The sequence below is a fragment of the Coregonus lavaretus genome (assembly GCF_964263955.1).
Source record: "Coregonus lavaretus genome assembly, chromosome: 3".
Lineage (NCBI taxonomy): Eukaryota > Metazoa > Chordata > Actinopteri > Salmoniformes > Salmonidae > Coregonus > Coregonus lavaretus.
Window position 1 is genome coordinate 3,841,726 of NC_139990.1, and position 21,552 is coordinate 3,863,277.

The 21,552-nt window shown below is 42.7% G+C and overlaps 1 long non-coding RNA gene across 1 annotated transcript; it reads left to right on the forward strand.

Annotated features, from left to right (window-relative positions):
• Positions 1–12,058: 12,058 nt before the first annotated feature.
• LOC311112206 lies at positions 12,059–14,428 on the forward strand. Its single transcript, XR_014610845.1, has 3 exons — positions 12,059–12,098; positions 14,050–14,213; positions 14,276–14,428. It is a non-coding gene; the product is annotated as an uncharacterized lncRNA (long non-coding RNA).
• Positions 14,429–21,552: the final 7,124 nt, after the last annotated feature.

Genomic DNA, 21,552 nt, shown 5'->3' on the forward strand with positions numbered 1-21,552 from the left:
TTAACTGTTAATTTCTGATTGTTTATTTCCCTTTTTGCTCATTGTCTATTTCACTTGCTTTGGCAATGTAAACATATGTTTCCCATGCCAATGAAGCCCTTTGAATAGAATTGACAGAGAGACAGAGGTCGTTGCAGAGGAACAGCTAGCATTAAACTCCTTTAAAATGGGGTTGAGAGTGAGGCTCTCACACCTTTGTGTTTCCAAACAGCTCATGTACTAAAGTCCCCTCTGATCTTTAATCAACCCCCATATCTCTCCCTAAAACACACTCAGCCCCTCACACACACCACTCATAGCTTACATACTCACCCCGCCCCCCCTCTCAAAGTACCCACAGATAACACTTTGGTCTGTAGATCGTTTCGTTTATTTATTTATTTATTTGTGTTTGTCAAGTGAGCTGTGATTGGTGTGTTCTTCGGGGGAACATGTGGTCAGGCAGAAAATTGTCTTGGATTAAAACCAAGTGATTTCTCTGCGCTGGTTTCTCCACATAGTAGGCTACTCATAGACAACCTGATTGGAACTTATCCAGTGGTAATGGTATGATGTAGCCAGAAATAAAGTAGGGGTGTTGCAGTGATAGGGCAGCAGGTAGCTTAGTGGTTAAGAGCGTTGTGCCAGTAACCGAAAGGTCGCTGGTTCTAATCCCCGAGCCGACTAGGTGAAAAATCTGTCGATGTGCCCTTCAGCAAGGCACTTAACCCTAATTGCTCCTGTAAGTCGCTCTGGATAAGAGCTTCTGCTAAATGACTAAAATGTAAATGTGATGGAGTGAACAGAGTCCATAGCAGTAGAGGAACAGGCTATTTATGAAGGTTATGGAATGAACACCGACACAGGATTCATCACTTTAACCTAATGTATACCAAACATTAGGAACACCTTCCTAATATTGAGTTGCTACCCCCCTTTTGCCCTCAGAACAGCCTCAATTCGTTGGGGCATGGACTCTACAAGGTGTCGAAAATGTTCCACAGTGATACTGGCCCATGTTGACTCCAATGCTTCCCACAGTTGTGTCAAGTTGGCTGGATCTCCTTAGGGTAGTGGACCATTCTTCATACACATGGGAAACTGTTGAGCATGAAAAACCCAGCAGCGTTGCAGTTCTTGATACAAACCGGTGCACCTGGCACCTACACCACTGCTGTTACAGCCTTATTCTAAAATTGATTAAATAAATAAAAATGTCCTCAGCAATCTACATACAATACCCCATAATGACAAAGTGAAAAGAGGTTTTTAGAAATGTTTGCAAATGTATAACAGATTACAAACTGAAATACCTTATTTACATAAGTATTCAGACCCTTTGCTATGAGACTCGAAATTGAGCTCAGGTGCATCCTGTTTCCATTGATCATCCTTGAGATGTTTCTACAACTTGATTGGAGTCCACCTGTGGTAAATTCAATTGATTGGACATGATTTGGAAAGGCACACACCTGTCTATATAAGGTCCCACAGTTGACAGTGAATGTCAGAGCAAAACCCAAGCCATGAGGTCGAAGGAATTGTCCGTAGAGGTCCAAGAAAGATCTGGGGAAGGGTACCAAAACATTTCTGCTGCATTGAAGGTCCCCAAGAACACAGTGGCCTCAATTATTCTTAAATGGAAGAAGTTTGGAACCACCAAGACTCTTCCTAGAGCTGGCCGCCCGGCCAAACTGAGCAATCGGGGGAGAACCATCTCTGCAGCGCTCCACCAATCAGGCCTTTATGGTAGAGTGGCCAGATGGAAGCCACTCCTCAGTAAAAGGCACATGACAGCCCTCTTGGAGTTTGCCAAAAGGCACCTAAAGACTCAGACCATGAGAAACAAGATTATCTGGTCTGATGAAACCAAGATTGAACTCTTTGGCCTGAATCCCAAGCGTCACGTCTGGAGGAAACCTGGCACCATCCCTACGGTGAAGCATGGTGGTGTCAGCATCATGCTGTGGGGATGTTTTTCAGCGGCAGGGACTGGGAGACTAGTCAGTATCGAGGCAAAGATGAACGGAGCAAAGTACAGAGAGATCCTTGATGAAAACCTGCTCCAGAGCGCTCAGGACCTCAGACTGGGGCGAAAGTTCACCTTCCAACAAGACAACGACCCTAAGCACACAGCCAAGACAACGCAGGAGTGGCTTCGGGACAAGTCTCTGAATGTCCTTGAGTGGCCCAGCCAGAACCTGATCTAACATCTCTGGAGAGACCTGAAAATAGCTGTGCAGCGACGCTCCTCATCCAACCTGACAGAGCTTGAGAGGATCTGCAGAGAAGAATGGGAGAAACTCCCCAAATACAGGTGTGCCAAGCTTGTAGCGTCATTCCCAAGAAGACTCGAGGCTGTAATCTCTGCCAAAGGTGCTTCAACAAAGTACTTAGTAAAGGGTCTGAATACTTATGTACATTTACATTACATTTTAGTCATTTAGCAGACGCTCTTATCCAGAGCGACTTACAGGAGCAATTAGGGTTAAGTGCCTTGCTCAAGGGCACATTAACGTCATTTAGCAGACGCTCTTAAATGTGATATTTCCGTTTTTTTATTTTTTTATTAGCAAACATTTCTAAAAAAAACTGTTTTTTCTTTGTCATTATGGGGTAATGTGTGTAGATTGATGAGGTGAAAAAAAAACAATTCAATCAATTTTAGAATAAGGATGTAACCTAACAAAATGTGGAAAAAGACAAGGGGTCTGAATACTTTCCGAAGGCACTGTATTACCATACCCCATTCAAATGCACTTACATTTTTTGTCTTGCCCACTCACCCTCTGAATGGCACACATATGCAATCCATGTCTCAATTGTCATAAGGATTAAAAATCCTTCTTTAACTTGTCTCCTCCCCTTCATCTACACTGATTGAAGTGGATTTAACATGTGACATCAATAAAGGATCATAGCTTTCACCTGGATTCACCTGGTCTTAATGTTTCTTCCTCAAATCCTTTCTTGGGAAAAGGAGATTGTTGAGAAATCTTCAGTCTTTCTTCGTTTTCCTGAAGCAGTAGAGGAAATCTGTTCATAAGGTTTATAATGGTTGAAACAGAGAATGTGACACAGACATCAAGGCATATAGTGTGCCTTGATGTTTATATGTTTAAAGCTTTGTAACTTTTTAATGAAGACTTCTAACGGTTGTTGGGCCCATCTGTGATGGTCTGTGACGTTATTCCACCCACTCAACTCTCACTGACTTCATTAGTGATGATTATGATTCAGCATGCTACGTTTTGAGACTTTGATGTAAACATAAACATGGATAACTTTAGTATTATCCTTATGGACAAACAGTTTTTACATTATCACCCTTATCATCTCACGCCAAACAAGTTGCATCAGAGACTTACACTCAGACTCTGAGGCAACTTTTAAAGCCTGAATTGAAGAGAACAAAGAATTTGTTTCATAGTTCCAACCGAAACTGTTCTTGCATGCTTGTCACAACGTTTCTTTGTTGCAGCTAAAGAACTCTTCTACTAACCTGATGAAAACATTCATTAAGAAATGTTCACATGCAAGAGACCACAATGGCAGGATTATAATGGGTATTGTCTGATCAGATTAAACTCTCTTGAGGATTGGGGATTGACTGTTTCAGATGCTAATCTGATGCTAATGCTAACCGTTTGTATGGTAAGTGGGCGAATAGGTGATCACTGAGGTAAAGATAATAGATTATTAGTTTAACAGAATAGAAGATTATTAGCTAGCTTCCACTGATATTAACCCCATGCTGTTAGCTTTATTGGGTCTTCATTTTAGCATTGTGTTGGCAACGGCCCACAATGAGCCCTCCATATCTTACTTAGAAGGGGCTTTCCACCCTATACTAGTGGGCCTGAGCTGCAGACAATTCAAAAGAGCTATAGTCAGATCGTAGAGGCTCATTTAAATTACTCAGTACCATTAATAAGCTTGGTACAGATGCTAACTTTCAGAAAGGGCTTTTCCACCCTATAATGGGTGGAAGGACTAAGCTTTTCAACAGAGTGACAGTCAACTAGTTAGCCTGTGCAACAAATAAGCATTTGATATCTTTCTCTTTCCTCTTTTCTTCCTGATTTCGATGTCTGGAAACCCCCGGTAGATTTCTCAGAACACCTTGATGGTCATTCCATGTTTCTTTTTCAGTCACACAACATTTCAGCGAATGAACATGGGAGTGAACTCAGGTTTTTGCTGACCAGGTTGCTTGCTTGGCATTTTCAAACCTATTGCATTGTATTACATTTCAATCTATTGAAATCTCTCAGAAAAAGGCTTACTGTAAATCAGGGAGGTATCAGACCAAATGCTGACCACCTGTCACATTCGTTGAATACAGGATTGGACCAAGGTGCAGCGTGGTATGCATACATGTTCTTTATTTATTAAACACTGAAAAAACAACAAAAGCAACGTAACGTGAAGTTCTAAAGGCTAAACATCAGACAAGCCAAACACATATAAACAAGATCCCACAACATAGGTAGGCAACATGGCTGCCTAAGTATGGTCCCCAATCAGAGACGACGATCGACAGCTGCCTCTGATTGGGAACCACACCCGGCCAACAAAGATCTACAAACATAGAATGTACACATAGAAATACACACCCTGACCAAACCAACAAAAGAAAACCGGTCTCTCAAGGCCAGGGCGTGACAGTACCCCTCCCCACAATGGTACGGACTCCAGCCGCAAAACCTAACTTAACAGGGGAGGGTCCGGGTGGGCATCTAGCCTCGGTGGCGGCTCCGGCTCCGGGCGTGACATCCTCTCCCTCACTGCCTCCCTGTTGCACCCCTGGTCCAGTCTGGACCTCGGCGCGATGCTTCCCCTCTCAGTCCTCCCACGAAGCACCAAGCCCTGTCTGGACCCTGGTGTGGGAGGCCCCAAACCTGGAGAGGGGCTGACGTCTGGGCCTGGACCGGCAATCCCCCCCGTGATGCACCAAGCCCTGTCTGGACCCTGGTGTGGGAGGCCCCGACCCTGGAGAGGGGTTGACGTCGGGTGCTGGAGTGGAGCCGCTGACCGGAGCTGAACTAGACCCCGGTGGAGCGGACTGCTCTGGCACTGGAGTGGAGCCGCTGACCGGAGCTGAACTGGACCCCAGTGGAGCGGACTGCTCTGGCTCTGGACTGGAGCAGCTGACCAGAGCTGGACTGGGGACTAGGGACTGGTGGAGCGGACTGCTCTGGTACTGGAGTGGAGCCGCTGACCGGAGCTAGACCAGGCACCGGTGGAGTGGACTGCTCTGGCACCAGCCGTACCGGGCTGGGGACACGCACCACTGGTCTGGTGCGAGGAGCAGCCACAGGCCGCACCGGGACCACGCACTACTGGTCTGGTGCGAGGAACAGGCACGGGCCGCACCAGGCTGGGAACACGCACCACTGGTCTGGTACGAGGAGCAGGCACGGGCCGCACCGGACTGGAGACACGCACCACTGGTTTGGTGCGAGGGACAGGCACGGGCCGTGCCGGAGTGGATACACGCACCACCGGTTTGGTGCGGGGAGCAGGTACGGGGCGTACCGGGCTGGCGACACGCACCACTGGTTTGGTGCGGGGAGTAGGTACGGGCCGTGGTGACTATGGTCCCAGCTGCCTTGAGATCATTGACAAGATCCTCCCGTGTAGTTCTGAGCTGATTCCTCACCATTCTCATGATCATTGCAACTCCACGAGGTGAGATCTTGCATGGAGCCCCAGGGCGAGGGAGATTGACAGTTATTTTGTGTTTCTTCCATTTGCGAATAATCGCACCAACTGTTGTCACTTTCTCACCAAGCTGCTTGGCGATGGTCTTGTAGCCCATTCCAGCCTTGTGTAGGTCTACAATCTTGTCCCTGACATCCTTGGAGAGCTCTTTGGTCTTGGCCATGGTGGAGAGTTTGGAATCTGATTGATTGATTGCTTCTGTGGACAGGTGTCTTTTATACAGGTAACAAACTGAGATTAGGAGCACTCCCTTTAAGAGTGTGCCCCTAATCTCAGCTCGTTACCTGTATAAAAGACACCTGGGAGCCAGAAATCTTTCTGATTGAGAGGGGGTCAAATACTTATTTCCCTCATTAAAATGAAAATCAATTTATAAATTTTTGACATGCGTTTTTCTGGATTTTTTTGTTGTTATTCTGTCTCTCACTGTTCAAATAAACCTACCATTAAAATTATAGACTGATCATTTCTTTGTCAGTGGGCAAACGTACAAAATCAGCAGGGGATCAAATACTTTTTTCCCACACTGTACAACATAGAATGTACACATAGAAATACACACCCTGACCAAACCAATTAAAGAAAACCGGTCTCTCAAGGCGTGACACCACCAATGAAACGTCTTTGTTTAATGTTCCTGAAAGCTGATCTGTTGAGGAGAGATGCTGTTGTGTAATGATGACATAAATTATGTTGGAGTCTTGTGATTGGACAAAACAGTGAAGATAGTGTTTTTGAAAACGTTCAAAGTTCTTTATATTTTCCGGATTGACTGACCTTCATGTCTTAAAGTAATGATAGACTGTTGTTTCTCTTTGCTTATTTGAGCTGTTCTTGCCATAATATGGACTTGGTCTTTTACCAAATAGGGCTATCTTCTGTATACCAACCCTACCTTGTCACAACACAACTGATTGGCTCAAACACATTAAGAAGGAAAGAAATTCCACAAATTAACGTTTAACAAAGCACACCTGTTAATTGAAATGCATTCCAGGTGACTACCTCATGAAGCTGGTTGAGAGAATGCCAAGCGTGTGCAAAGGTGTCATCAAGACAAAGGGTGGCTACATTGAAGAATCTCAAATATAAAATATATGTTTAACACTTTTTTGGTTACTACATGATTCCATATGTGTTATTTCATAGTTTGACGTCTTCACTATTATTCTACAATGTAGAAAATAGTAAAAATAAAGAGAAACCCTGGAATGAGTAGGTGTGTCCAAACTTTTGACTGGTACTGTATATATGTATATACAATGCTCAAAAAGATAAAGGGAACACTAAAATAACACATCCTAGATCTGAATGAATGAAATAATCGTATTAAATACTTTTTTCTTTACATAGTTGAATGTGCTGACAACAAAATCACACTACAGGCTGATCCAACTTTGATGTAATGTCCTTAAAACAAGTCAAAATGAGGCTCAGTAGTGTGCGTGGCCTCCACGTGCCTGTATGACCTCCCTACAACGCCTGGGCATGCTCCTGATCAATCAATCAATCAATTTTATTTTATATAGCCCTTCTTACATCAGCTAATATCTCGAAGTGCTGTACAGAAACCCAGCCTAAAACCCCAAACAGCTAGTAATGCAGGTGTAGAAGCACGGTGGCTAGGAAAAACTCCCTAGAAAGGCCAAAACCTAGGAAGAAACCTAGAGAGGAACCAGGCTATGAGGGGTGGCCAGTCCTCTTCTGGCTGTGCCGGGTGGAGATTATAACAGAACCATGCCAAGATGTTCAAAAATGTTCATAAGTGACAAGCATGGTCAAATAATAATCAGGAATAAATCTCAGTTGGCTTTTCATAGCCGATCATTAAGAGTTGAAAACAGCAGGTCTGGGACAGGTAGGGGTTCCATAACCGCAGGCAGAACAGTTGAAACTGGAATAGCAGCAAGGCCAGGCGGACTGGGGACAGCAAGGAGTCACCACGGCCGGTAGTCCCGACGTATGGTCCTAGGGCTCAGGTCTCTCAGTTGGCTTTTCATAGCCGATCATTAAGAGTTGAAAACAGCAGGTCTGGGACAGGTAGGGGTTTCGTAACCGCAGGCAGAACAGTTGAAACTGGAATAGCAGCAAGGTGGCGGATGGTGGGTTGATGAGGTGGCGGATGGTCTCCTGAGGGATCTCCTCCCAGACCTGGACTAAAGCATCCGCCAACTCCTGGACAGTCTGTGGTGCAACGTGACGTTGGTGGATGGAGCGAGACATGATGTCCCAGATGTGCTCAATTGGATTCAGGTCTGGGGAACGGGCGGGCCAGTCCATAGCATCAATGCCTTCCTCCTGCAGGAACTGCTGACACACTCCAGCCACATGAGGTCTAGCATTGTCTTGCATTAGGAGGAACCCAGGGCCAACCGCACCAGCATATGGTCTCACAAGGGGTCTGAGGATCTCATCTCGGTACCTAATGGCAGTCAGGCTACCTCTGGCGAGCACATGGAGGGCTGTGCGGCCCCCCAAAGAAATGCCACCCCACACCATGACTGACACACCTCCAAACCGGTCATGCTGGAGGATGTTGCAGGCAGCAGAACGTTCTCCACGGCGTCTCTAGACTCTGTCACGTCTGTCACATGTGCTCAGTGTGAACCTGCTTTCATCTGTGAAGAGCACAGGGCGCCAGTGGCGAATTTGCCAATCTTGGTGTTCTCTGGCAAATGCCAAACGTCCTGCACAGTGTTGGGCTGTAAGCACAACCCCCACCTGTGGAAGTCGGGCCCTCATACCACCCTAATGGAGTCTGTTTCTGACCGTTTGAGCAGACACATGCACATTTGTGGCCTGCTGGAGGTCATTTTGCAGGGCTCTGGCAGTGCTCCTCCTGCTCCTCCTTGCACAAAGGCGGAGGTAGCAGTCCTGCTGCTGGGTTGTTGCCCTCCTACGGCCTCCTCCACGTCTCCTGATGTACTAGCCTGTCTCCTGGTAGCGCCTCCATGCTCTGGACACTACGCTGACAGACACAGCAAACCTTCTTGCCACAGCTCGCATTGATGTGCCATCCTGGATGAGCTGCACTACCTGAGCCACTTGTGTGGGTTGTAGACTCCGTCTCATGCTACCACTAGAGTGAAAACACCACCAGCATTCAAAAGTGACCAAAACATCAGCCAGGAAGCATAGGAACTGAGAAGAGGTCTGTGGTCACCACCTGCAAAACCAGTCCTTTATTGGGGGTGTCTTGCTAATTGCCTATAATTTCCACCTGTTGTCTATTCCATTTGCACAACAGCATGTGACATTTATTGTCAATCAGTGTTGCTTCCTAAGTGGACAGTTTGATTTCACAGAAGTGTGATTGACTTGGAGTTACATTGTGTTGTTTAAGTGTTCCCTTTATTTTTTTGAGCAGTGTATATACAGTGGGGGAAAAAAGTATTTAGTCAGCCACCAATTGTGCATGTTCTCCCACTTAAAAAGATGAGAGAGGCCTGTAATTTTCATCATAGGTACACGTCAACTATGACAGAGTAATTGAGAAAAAAAAATCCAGAAAATCACATTGTAGGATTTTTAATGAATTTATTTGCAAATGATGGTGGAAAATAAGTATTTGGTCACCTACAAACAAACAAGATTTCTGGCTCTCACAGACCTGTAACTTCTTCTTTAAGAGGCTCCTCTGTCCTCCACTCGTTACCTGTATTAATGGCACCTGTTTGAACTTGTTATCAGTATAAAAGACACCTGTCCACAACCTCAAACAGTCACACTCCAAACTCCACTATGGCCAAGACCAAAGAGCTGTCAAACGACACCAGAAACAAAATTGTAGACCTGCACCAGGCTGGGAAGACTGAATCTGCAATAGGTAAGCAGCTTGGTTTGAAGAAATCAACTGTGGGAGCAATTATTAGGAAATGGAAGACATACAAGACCACTGATAATCTCCCTCGATCTGGGGCTCCACGCAAGATCTCACCCCGTGGGGTCAAAATGATCACAAGAACGGTGAGCAAAAATCCCAGAACCACACGGGGGGACCTAGTGAATGACCTGCAGAGAGCTGGGACCAAAGTAACAAACGCCTACCATCAGTAACACACTACGCCGCCAGGGACTCAAATCCTGCAGTGCAAGGCGTGTCCCCCTGCTTAAGCCAGTACATGTCCAGGCCCGTCTGAAGTTTGCTAGAGTGCATTTGGATGATCCAGAAGAGGATTGGGAGAATGTCATATGGTCAGATGAAACCAAAATATAACTTTTTGGTAAAAACTCAACTCGTTGTGTTTGGAGGACAAAGAATGCTGAGTTGCATCCAAAGAACACCATACCTACTGTGAAGCATGGGGGTGGAAACATCATGCTTTGGGGCTGTTTTTCTGCAAAGGGACCAGGACAACTGATCCGTGTAAAGAATTAATGGGGCCATGTATCGTGAGATTTTGAGTGAAAACCTCCTTCCATCAGCAAGGGCATTGAAGATGAAACGTGGCTGGGTCTTTCAGCATGACAATGATCCCAAACACACCGCCCGGGCAACGAAGGAGTTGCTTCGTAAAAAGCATTTCAAGGTCCTGGAGTGGCCTAGCCAGTCTCCAGATTCCAACCCCATAGAACATCTTTGGAGGGAGTTGAAAGTCCGTGTTGCCCAGCGACAGCCCCAAAACATCACTGCTCTAGAGGAGATCTGCATGGAGGAATGGGCCAAAATACCAGCAACAGTGTGTGAAAAGCTTGTGAAGACTTACGGAAAACGTTTGACCTGTGTCATTGCCAACAAAGGGTATATAACAAAGTATTGAGAAACTTTTGTTATTGACCAAATACTTATTTTCCACCATAATTTGCTAATAAATTCATAAAAAATCCTACAATGTGATTTTCTGGATTTTTTTTCCTCATTTTGTCTGTCATAGTTGACGTGTAGCTATGATGAAAATTACAGGCCTCTCTCATCTTTTTAAGTGGGAGAACTTGCACAATTGGTGGCTGACTAAATACTTTTTTTCCCCACTGTATATATATATATATATATATATATATATATTCCTTAGCTTTCTTATACAGTGAGTGAAAAAAGTATTTGATCCCCTGCTGATTTTGTACGTTTGCCCACTGACAAAGACATGATCAGTCTATAATTTTAATGGTAGGTTTATTTGAACAGTGAGAGACAGAATAACAACAAAAAAATCCAGAAAAACGCATGTCAAAAATGTTATAAATTGATTTGCATTTTAATGAGGGAAATAAGTATTTGACCCCTCTGCAAAACATGACTTAGTACTTGGTGGCAAAACCCTTGTTGGCAATCACAGAGGTCAGACGTTTCTTGTAGTTGGCCACCAGGTTTGCACACATCTCAGGAGGGATTTTGTTCCACTCCTCTTTGCAGATCTTCTCCAAGTCATGAAGGTTTCGAGGCTGACGTTTGGCAACTCAAACCTTCAGCTCCCTCCACAGATTTTTTATGGGATTAAGGTCTGGAGACTGGCTAGGCCACTCCAGGACCTTAATGTGCTTCTTCTTGAGCCACTCCTTTGTTGCCTTGGCCGTGTGTTTTGGGTCATTGTCATGCTGGAATACCCATCCACGACCCATTTTCAATGCCCTGGCTGAGGGAAGGAGGTTTTCACCCAAGATTTGACGGTACATGGCCCCGTCCATCGTCCCTTTGATGCGATGAAGTTGTCCTGTCCCCTTAGCAGAAAAATACCCCCAAAGCATAATGTTTCCACCTCCATGTTTGACGGTGGGGATGGTGTTCTTGGGGTCATAGGCAGCATTCGTCCTTTTCCAAACACGGCGAGTTGAGTTGATGCCAAAGAGCTCTATTTTGGTCTCATCTGATCACAACACTTTCACCCAGTTCTCCTCTGAATCATTCAGATGTTCATTGGCAAACTTCAGACGGCCCTGTATATGTGCTTTCTTGAGCAGGGGGACCTTGCGGGCGCTGCAGGATTTCAGTCCTTCACGGCGTAGTGTGTTACCAATTGTTTTCTTGGTGACTATGGTCCCAGCTGCCTTGAGATCATTGACAATATCCTCCCGTGTAGTTCTGGGCTGATTCCTCACCGTTCTCATGATCATTGCAACTCCATGAGGTGAGATCATGCATGGAGCCCCAGGCCGAGGGAGATTGACAGTTCTTTTGTGTTTGTTCCATTGCTCATTAACAAACGAGTAATCAAATTAAGATCCTACATCTGTAGATTACTTTCTAAATTGAATCCATTACAGTTACTAGTTACCTGTCCAGAATTGTAATGAGTAATGTAACTTTTGGATTACCCAAACTCAGTACTGTAATCTGATTACTTTCAGTTACTTTTGATTTACTTTCCCCTTAAGAGGCATTAGAAGAAGACAAAAAGGATCCATCAAATGCATTGGGTGTGTCATCATAGTGGTCTCTGATTGGTGGTCATCATTAGGTGTGTCATCATAGTGGTCTCTGACTTGTGGTCAGATTCGCTCAGGTTGGATAAACTTAAACTTGCGCCTTTTTTTAATGCTGAATTGAATCTCATTGAGAAAACAGAAAGGTGTCATAGTGTATTTTTTTCCGCAGACATCCTTTCTGAATTTAAAAGTAGTCCAAGAAGTAATCATCTAGTTTTTCGTAAATATCTGTTATGTCATTAAAATATTTTTTGCTGGTAACGTAACTAATTACAGTTACCGTTTTTTTGATTACATGTCATCAGTTAAATTTTACCTGGATGTTAGCTCTGTAACACGACATGAGAGGCCTGCTTTTAGTGGGCCAATCCTTATTTAGAAGCAAGCACCTGTTTTCTAGGTTGATCCTAACCCGCCCTATTCTGTAATATACATTGTGAAATGCGATAGACTTAATTCCTCAACTGTGTCATCTTTCAAAAGAGCATGCTAAGGAAATGCATTTACTGTAAGATGCTTTAGATTTCTCAGAATTCCTTGTTCTTTTTCAGTCACACAACATTTCAGTAAATTAACATGGGAGTGAACTCAGGTTTCTGCTTACCAGGTTGCTTGCTTGGCATTTTCAAACTAATTGCATCGTATTAAATTTCAATCTTTTGAAATCTCTAGGAAAAAGGCTTAACTGTAAATAAGGGAGGTGTCAGACTCAAATCTGACCACCAATGAAACGCCTTTGTTTAATGTTCAGTTTTTTATAGAAAATAGTTCCTGAAAGCTGATCTGTTGAGGAGGGATGCTGTTGTGTAATGATGACATAGATTCTGTTGGAGTCTTGTGATTGGAAAAAAAACTGAGTAATGAAGATAGTGTGGTAAGTTGGGTTTCAGTGTCAATGGTCTCAAATGACATATTTTTCCATATTCAGTGGTTCACTAGTTGGCTTTTGGAAGGGCCTCAACAATACAATTTTAAATAACAGTTAACTTCCAAACATGGGTGTGGACTATCAATTGTGAGGTATGACCTTACAAGTTATCAACAACCTAACAATTTAAACCTACTGACAAATTTGTTCATGCAGATTCAAGATCCAATGTTTTCAACTTGGCTAGAGAGATAGAGGTCAGTGCTTGATCTTTCCCCCTGCTATAGTCAGTCCTATAGGTATCTATCTAGCTCTCTCCACACCAACCATATAATAATATAATATGCCATTTAGCAGACGCTTCTATCCAAAGCGACTTACAGTCATGTGTGCATACATTTTTACGTATGGGTGGTTCCGGGGATCGAACCCACTACCCTGGCGTTACAAGCGCCATGCTCTACCAATTGAGCTACAGTGGACCACATATCACTCTCATTGCCTGCTCTAGATCAATGTTTCTGGTCCTGGGCACACTAAACACTTCCATTGAGGTCAATTCCATCACATCTGCAGCCAACTGAGAAGATTCCAAATCTATCTGTCCAGTGTTATTACTGAATTGCCTGAAATGATGATGGAATTGTCTCTCTTCGTCTACCTTTATTCAGAGTTGGGTCGTTTTCAGGGTTGGGTGCAGATGTAGGATCTTAATTTGAGCATCAGGAAAATAATCCAACATCAACAGGACATTATAATTATTATGTGGATTCTAATTAATTGACATTTTTTGTAGGGGTTGATCAATTTTACGTTAGGGCAAATTAAATCTGACATTTTAAAGTGGAAATTATAAACTTTAGAAGCTTTTTTAAAACCTTGAATACACTACAAGTTAGCATTTCCTGCCGTGCAGGAAAATTCTCATAAAAAAAAGAGTGATGTAATCTAAATGTAATCAGTTTCAGTTACTACAGTAGTTACCTGTCCAAAATTGTAATCAGTAACGTAACTTTGGTTTACCCAAACTCAGTAAAGTAATCTGATTACTTTTGAATTACTTTCCCCTTAAGAGGCGTTAGAAGAAGACTAAAAGGATCCATCAAATGCATTAGGTGTGTCATCATAGTGGTCTCTGATTGGTGGTCATCATTAGGTGTATCATCATAGTGGTCTCTGATTGGTGGTCATCATTAGGTGTGTCATCATAGTGGTCTCTGATTGGTGGTCATCATTAGGTGTGTCATCATAGTGGTCTCTGATTGGTGGTCATCATTAGGTGTGTCATCATAATAATATAATATGCCATCATAGTGGTCTCTGACTTGTGGTCATCATTAGGTGTGTCATCATAGTGGTCTCTGATTGGTGGTCATCATTAGGTGTGTCATCATAGTGGTCTCTGATTGGTGGTCATCATTAGGTGTGTCATCATAGTGGTCTCTGATTGGTGGTCATCATTAGGTGTGTCATCATAGTGGTCTCTGACTTGTGGTCAGACTCGCTCAGGTTGGATAAACTTTAAACTTGCCCTTTTTTCAATGCTGAATTGAATGTCATTGAGAAAATAGAAAGGTGTCACAAGGTATATTTTCACAAACAACCTTTCTGAATTTAAAAGTAGTCCAAGAAGTAATCATCTAGTTTTTCGTAAGTATCTGTTATCTCATTACAATAGTTTTCTGGTAACGTAATTGATTACGTTTTTTTGTAATCAGATTCCATGTAACTGATTCCTTGTAGTAAGTTACTCCCCAACCCAGGTAGTGTTTTGTATCCTAATGGTTGTAGTAGTACAATTGATCAGTCATATCAACGCTTTGACAGTCAAGGCATCAGTGGGGCTTTATCTAGCGCACCTATACCCACTTGTACACCCACTCAGCATTGACAGGGATGCCACACGACACTTCCTCATCGCTCTGACGAGAGCTTTTGATAGGGTGTCTGTAATCTTCCCATTTTACCTGGATGTTAGCTCTGTAAAACAAAATGAAATGCCTGCTTTTAGTGGCCTAATCTTTATTTAGAAGCAAGCACCTGTTTTCTAGGTCGATCCCAACCTATGCTGTAATGTACATTGTGAAATGCAATAGACTTAATTCCTCAACTGTGCCATCTTTCAAAAGACCATGCTAAGGAAATGCATTTACTGTAGGCTGATGTGTTTGCCACGTCTCTGTCAGAAAATAATTTCCTATGTCGTCAAGGGACTTCCTGGTTAGGCAAATGTTGAATGAAAATGGAGGGGAACATTCCAGATGTTATATCTTCTTTTCCAAAGGGAGCTTTTGTGAATGTTGTAATGTCATCAAAATAAAAAAAGAGAAGGAAACCAATTCACCCATTGCAGCTTTATCACCAACTATGTTGCACTGAATACAAAGTATTGACTTGAGTCAACACTCTTGACACATAGCTCTTTGCAATGAATGCAGGATATTGACTTATGCATCAATACTGTTCACTCATACCTATTTGCATTGAATGCAAACTATTGACTTTGTATTAACAATGTATTGACAGACGTAAATTTGATTGAGTTGTCAACTAAAGTAAATTCAAAGTGAAATCAACAAACATTTGAACCATGTCATTGGATTTAGGTTAAAAGTTGAGTGAATAAAATGCAAAAATGCTCAAAATTCCTTTGCGATAATTATGACTTTTTGCAAATCCAGTCAGTTTTCCACATTGATTCAACGTCCTCAGAATGAAAAACATAGATTTTTTCTTTGTTGAAAAGACGTGGAAAGAACATTGTTTGTGCCCACTGGGAAGGGCAATACCGCATTTGTTATCACATTTAAAAATAACACTGTGGCCTATGGAGTATTGTCATGGTTCTCTCTGTGATCATGGCTGAGATTAGGAACAAATGATAAATGTGCGTATATGTGGGCTGTAGAAATCCCTCTTTGAAAACCAGTCCTGTATAGCTAATCCCTCTTTGGAAACAGACTCCTTGCCTGTGACTGTGTAGCGTCATAAGGAAAGGCTTGTTCCTTTAGCTGACTGCTTGCTTGCCATGCCCTGCAGTAGCCATGCCCTTTAAAGCTACAGTCACAGGCCTGGACAGAAATCCCAGAAAACAGACGGCAACAAAGTGAGGTTAAATGAGGGATCCACTAAAAAATAGAAAGGTAAATCTTGAAGACAGACACCTCTGTTAAAAGATGGAGAACATTCAGTGAAAGCACAAGCAAGGTAGCCAACCAAACTCTTTCCATTGCACTGTGTTTCCTCAACTGTTTTCTTCACAGTTGGAAGCCAGTGGTATGCATGCAAACTGCTCTTAATGAGATAGATGGAATAAAGACATTTGAAATGTCTTTATTCTTTTGGAACTTCTGAGTGTAATGTTTACTGTTAATATTTATTGTTTATTTCACTTTTGTTCACTATCTACTTCACTTGCTTTGGCAATGTTAACATATGTTTCCCATGCCAATAAAGCCCTTAAATTGAATTTTGAGAGAGAGAGAGAGAGAGAGAGAGAGAGAGAGAGAGAGAGAGAGAGAGAGAGAGAGAGAGAGATTAATCAGGACTTGGAAACCCCCAGATCCCGTAGAAGAGTTACCATAATATATGGTAATGGTTAACAAGAGTCCCACCTCTTTCTCTATAGGCCTAACTGACTGGGACATGGTAGAAATCCCACTACTCTACTACACCTTACCCCTGTCCTTGTTGTTGGGTGTCCATAGCAACCATGTTGGGGGGTTGAAGTATGCCTCCAGCCTTAGAGAAAATAAGTTACCAGTTAGTTCTGACTAATGCCCCCCCCCCCCCCCCCCCCCCAGGCACTAATCGTAACTACCTTAGTGTCTGTGTTTAATGATGGTGAAGTCACGCAGAGAGCAACTGGCTTGCCTTTTTATATTTTACAGCCCTCAGTGATCGATATACTTTTCTGAAGTTTGTGTTTGGCCTGGTCTCTAAGAAGGCTATCAGGCCTAATACAAATATAAAAACAACACTTCTTCATTTGATTTATTATATGTGTGATTCTGATTTTAGTTCTTCATCCTTGTTTCATTTCTATTCACTGTGGTTTGTCTTGTGAAAAGTTAGGACAACAAATGCCGTCTTACTAAAGTGAGAGGAAAGATTCACTGGTAGTATAGTATCACTGGTCTGCAATACTTCCCAAGAGCAGCAGGGGGCAGCAGTGATTCCACCACCTGATGAATTGTGCACAGGCTTACTCAAACTTCATAAGGGAGGTAACTAGCTGAACTTTATAGTAGCCACATCCTTTTCTGATTTCAGTTCAGAATTGGGTCCCTACAAAAACCTGGACAAAATACAAACATGCAGGAGATCTTTCTATGATCCTGTGTCAGTTTGACATGTGATACTTCAGAGAGCATGATCCTGTTCAACATATCCTTTTTCACTTGATCCTTTTTCATGTGAGTGAAATGAAAGACTGTTGCTTAGAGCAAAAGATAATCTTTGTCTTTCTGGCACCTAGTGCCTGTGTGGGAGGTTTTTAAATGACACAGCACATCAGAGAGGAGAGATGGAGCTTTAAACTGCTTTAAAGTGGTTGTGTTCAAAGTCTGTGCTGAGTTTAAGTGATGCTGCTGTAACTTTAGCTAGTCAGTTCACATTTAAAGCCGTTTTAGGATGTAACCTATTAATCCAAGTCATAGCAAAGATAGAAAGTTGGATTGTTCCCTATATTGACTTGGGAACTGCTCTCAGATCGCCTTCCGTCACATATAGGTACAGAGGAAGGGATTCTTTGAAGGACCGCCAATCTAAACGGCCCATGTGAGGGGCTTGTCAATGGGCACACAGGGCACTCAGGCAGGGGTTTAGTGGAGGGTAAATGCAAGTAAACACAGTTTACCCACTTTTTGTTTTGCCCAACAGCTTACCCACCTTTTGCAGAAAAATGCATTGAAAGTATAGGAAGCGTTACTTTATTTACAGAGACTGGCGATTAGAGTTTACCCACCAATTATTTTTTACCACTAAATCACACACAGGCGGGCCTCAGAACTACATTAGGCTGCTGTTATGCTACGTTTTCTAGGGCTCCTTTGCACAACTCTACTCATCTCTAAGGGAGTGTATAAGGCAGGATATGCTAGGTTTGTCGTTAACATCTTTCAAATATTGCAAACCTTTTCAACCGTTCATGAATCATTCAAACACAACAAAGAAACACACTGAGGTAATACAGAGAGATAAACACAGCGCTTTCTCCTCACTGAGTTATACCTGCAACACAGGCCGTTTTGTGGTCGCAGGGAAGCGGGGGGGGGGACCCAGCAAAGGAAGGTGACACCGGAGACCAATGAACCATAAAAGGTCAACAGAATCCAGAGGAACCGGGCTGAGTGTTATTTTGTCCTGCCGGTGTGTGTGTGTGTCACTTTAGAAGTCAAACCCCTCAAAGAAAATATAAGATCTGGGAGGATGGAGTGAAGGATGGGGAGTGGAGGTAGCCTTAATGCCTCATAAGATAGGCTTGGAGGCTTGACCCCTTAAACCTTCTTGCATGGTGGTGTGGGATTCGAATGAGAAAGAAAGTAGAACTTGGTTGCCTCTCTGAGGAGGGCTGCCGGGGGCCGGGCCGGATCCAGGGGCTTATCCATCCGATAAGGGCTCATGCCGGCCCCAGAAGTTGAATGTATCGGACTGCAAACATCACAGGGAAACAGTCAGGGGTGTCCAGTAGCGGGGTGGATATCAGCTTCAGTGTGTGACTGAGAATGGCCTGACCTTTATGGGGGGAATAGAACAGGTAATGCTGTTGTTGTATTGGTGGTTCATAACTCTGATGGCTTAGTGTGGGGATTAAAAGTGGGACTATATTTCAGGTTGCTGAAAAATCCCTTTACACTAGAAGCAACCTCGAGTAGTGTTACCCACTTTCTGTGCAGTCACACAGGTAATGGGGTCACTAAAGTCAAATATATACACTAGGTCGTTTTGGAAATGTAAAAAAAAGTGCATGCTAGAGGAATACTATGCTGGAGAGAAGCACAAGGCTCATATTGGCAGACTCCAGAATTGGTATTCAGAACACAGGAAGCTTCGGGTCAGAAACAGAGAGCAGTGACTCCAGGATTGGTATTCAGAACACAGGAAGCTTCGGGTCAGAAACAGAGAGCAGTGACTCCAGGATTGATATTCAGAAAACAGGAAGCTTCGGGTCAGAAACAGAGAGCAGTGACTCCAGGATTGGTATTCAGAACACAGGAAGCTTCGGGTCAGAAACAGAGAGCAGTGACTCCAGGATTGGTATTCAGAACACAGTAAGCTTTGGGTCAGAAACAGAGAGCAGTGACTCCAGGATTGGTATTCAGAACACAGTAAGCTTCGGGTCAGAAACAGAGAGCAGTGACTCCAGGATTGATATTCAGAAAACAGGAAGCTTCGGGTCAGAAACAGAGAGCAGTGACTCCAGGATTGGTATTCAGAACACAGGAAGCTTCGGGTCAGAAACAGAGAGCAGTGACTCCAGGATTGATATTCAGAAAACAGGAAGCTTCGGGTCAGAAACAGAGAGCAGTGACTCCAGGATTGGTATTCAGAACACAGGAAGCTTCGGGTCAGAAACAGAGAGCAGTGACTCCAGGATTGGTATTCAGAACACAGTAAGCTTTGGGTCAGAAACAGAGAGCAGTGACTCCAGGATTGGTATTCAGAACACAGTAAGCTTCGGGTCAGAAACAGAGAGCAGTGACTCCAGGATTGGTATTCAGAACACAGGAAGCATCAGGTCAGAAACAGAGAGCAGTGACTCCAGGATTGGAATTCAGAACACAGTAAGCTTCCGGTCTGAAACAGAGAGCAGTGACTCCAGGATTGGTATTCAGAACACAGGAAGCTTCAGGTCAGAAACAGAGAGCAGTGACTCCAGGATTGGTATTCAGAACACAGGAAGCTTCAGGTCAGAAGCAGAGAGCCGTGATTCCAGGATTGGTATTCAGAACACAGGAAGCTGTGTTTTGTAAATGCACAATATGGTTGCACCTAATTTTATGGGCTGTACCAAAATGACTGCCTACAATATATACTAAGATGGAAAATGGTAATAACATTAACATATTATTAGCTTTTTACTTGGGTCTTCTTTCATCCTCATATTTGCATGTCTAATTTCCACTTCCAGATACCCGGTCTTGAAACAGTTAGAAATTATTTAAAGTAGAACATGGGTGTTCTATCAAGTTTTTACATGTTAACCAGAATAAGAATAGCATTATGAAATGTCAGCTAATCAAGGCCATTCACTCTAAATAAAGCACCATTTTTTAATCCCTTTTATTATGTAGGAATATAATCTCAATTTGATTCATTTTTAACAATCAGACATGGTTCAAGGATGGAAAACAGTCAGGTAGAAATATCACTTTGCTCAAATAAGTTTATTTAGAGATGTAAGAGACAGAGGTTTACACTAAACATGTTTTGAAATGTATATTCATAAAACATGTTCCATACATAATGTGTTAAATACTGTGTGTATAAAAATGCTGATTAGAAAAAACTAAGAAACACTTTTGATTGAAACACTGGCTTTGTGTTGGAGAACAGGGTTATTGTTAGACTATCCACTAAATCTATGCCAAGACTGAGTACAGTACAGTATAACATAACAGTCAAATGTACTGTATCGTCCTCAACTCTGAGAGAGATTCTGTGATTTCTTTAACATTTTTCTGTAAAGGATGAAGAAAAATAAAGTTTATAAAGTATTTATAGTATTTTCACCTTAGCTAAGGACAGTTATTTGTCTTAGTTCGTAACTCCATATTGACACCAACTGGCTAATAATCAAAATAGCAAGAGTCTCTCTAAAGGCACGGACACACCGGTAGAGTTTGACAGCCGAGAGTACTTAGCACCTCTGAACACCAGCCGTAATTTGCAAACCGATTTTACATGTAGAAATATTGGCAGTCAGACGCCCACCAGCAGGGTGGTCGCTAAAATCCACCGCGGCGAACAAACAGCAGATGAACGGCAGATCGACATACAGTGCAGTGAGTGCGCTCCCTTATATATTGAGGTATTTTCATGCAGTGGTGTAAAGTACTTAAGTAGAAATACTTTAAAGTACTACTTATTGGTGTATCTGTACTTTACTTTACTATTTATATTTTTGACAACTTTTACTTTTACTCCACTACATTCCTAAACAAAATAATATACGTTTTACTCCATACATTTTCCCTGACACGCTAAAGTACTTGTTACATGATGAATGCTTAGCAGGACAGGAAAATGGTCCAATTCACGCACTTATCAAGCGAACACGTGGTCATCCCTACTACCTATGATCTGGCAGACTCAATAAATATAAATGCATTGTCAGTAAATGATGTCTGAGTGTTGGAGTTTACCCCTGACTATCTGTACATTTTAAAAACAAGAAAATGGTGCTGTCTGGTTTGCTTAATATAAGGAATTTGAAATAATTTATACTTCTGATACTTAAGTATATTTTAGCAATTACATTTACTTTTGATACTTAAGTATATTTTGAACCAAATACTTTTAGACTTTTACTCAAGTAGTATTTTACTGGGTGACTTTCACTTTTACTTGAGTAGCTTTCTATTAAGGTATCTATACTTTTACTCAAGTATGACAAT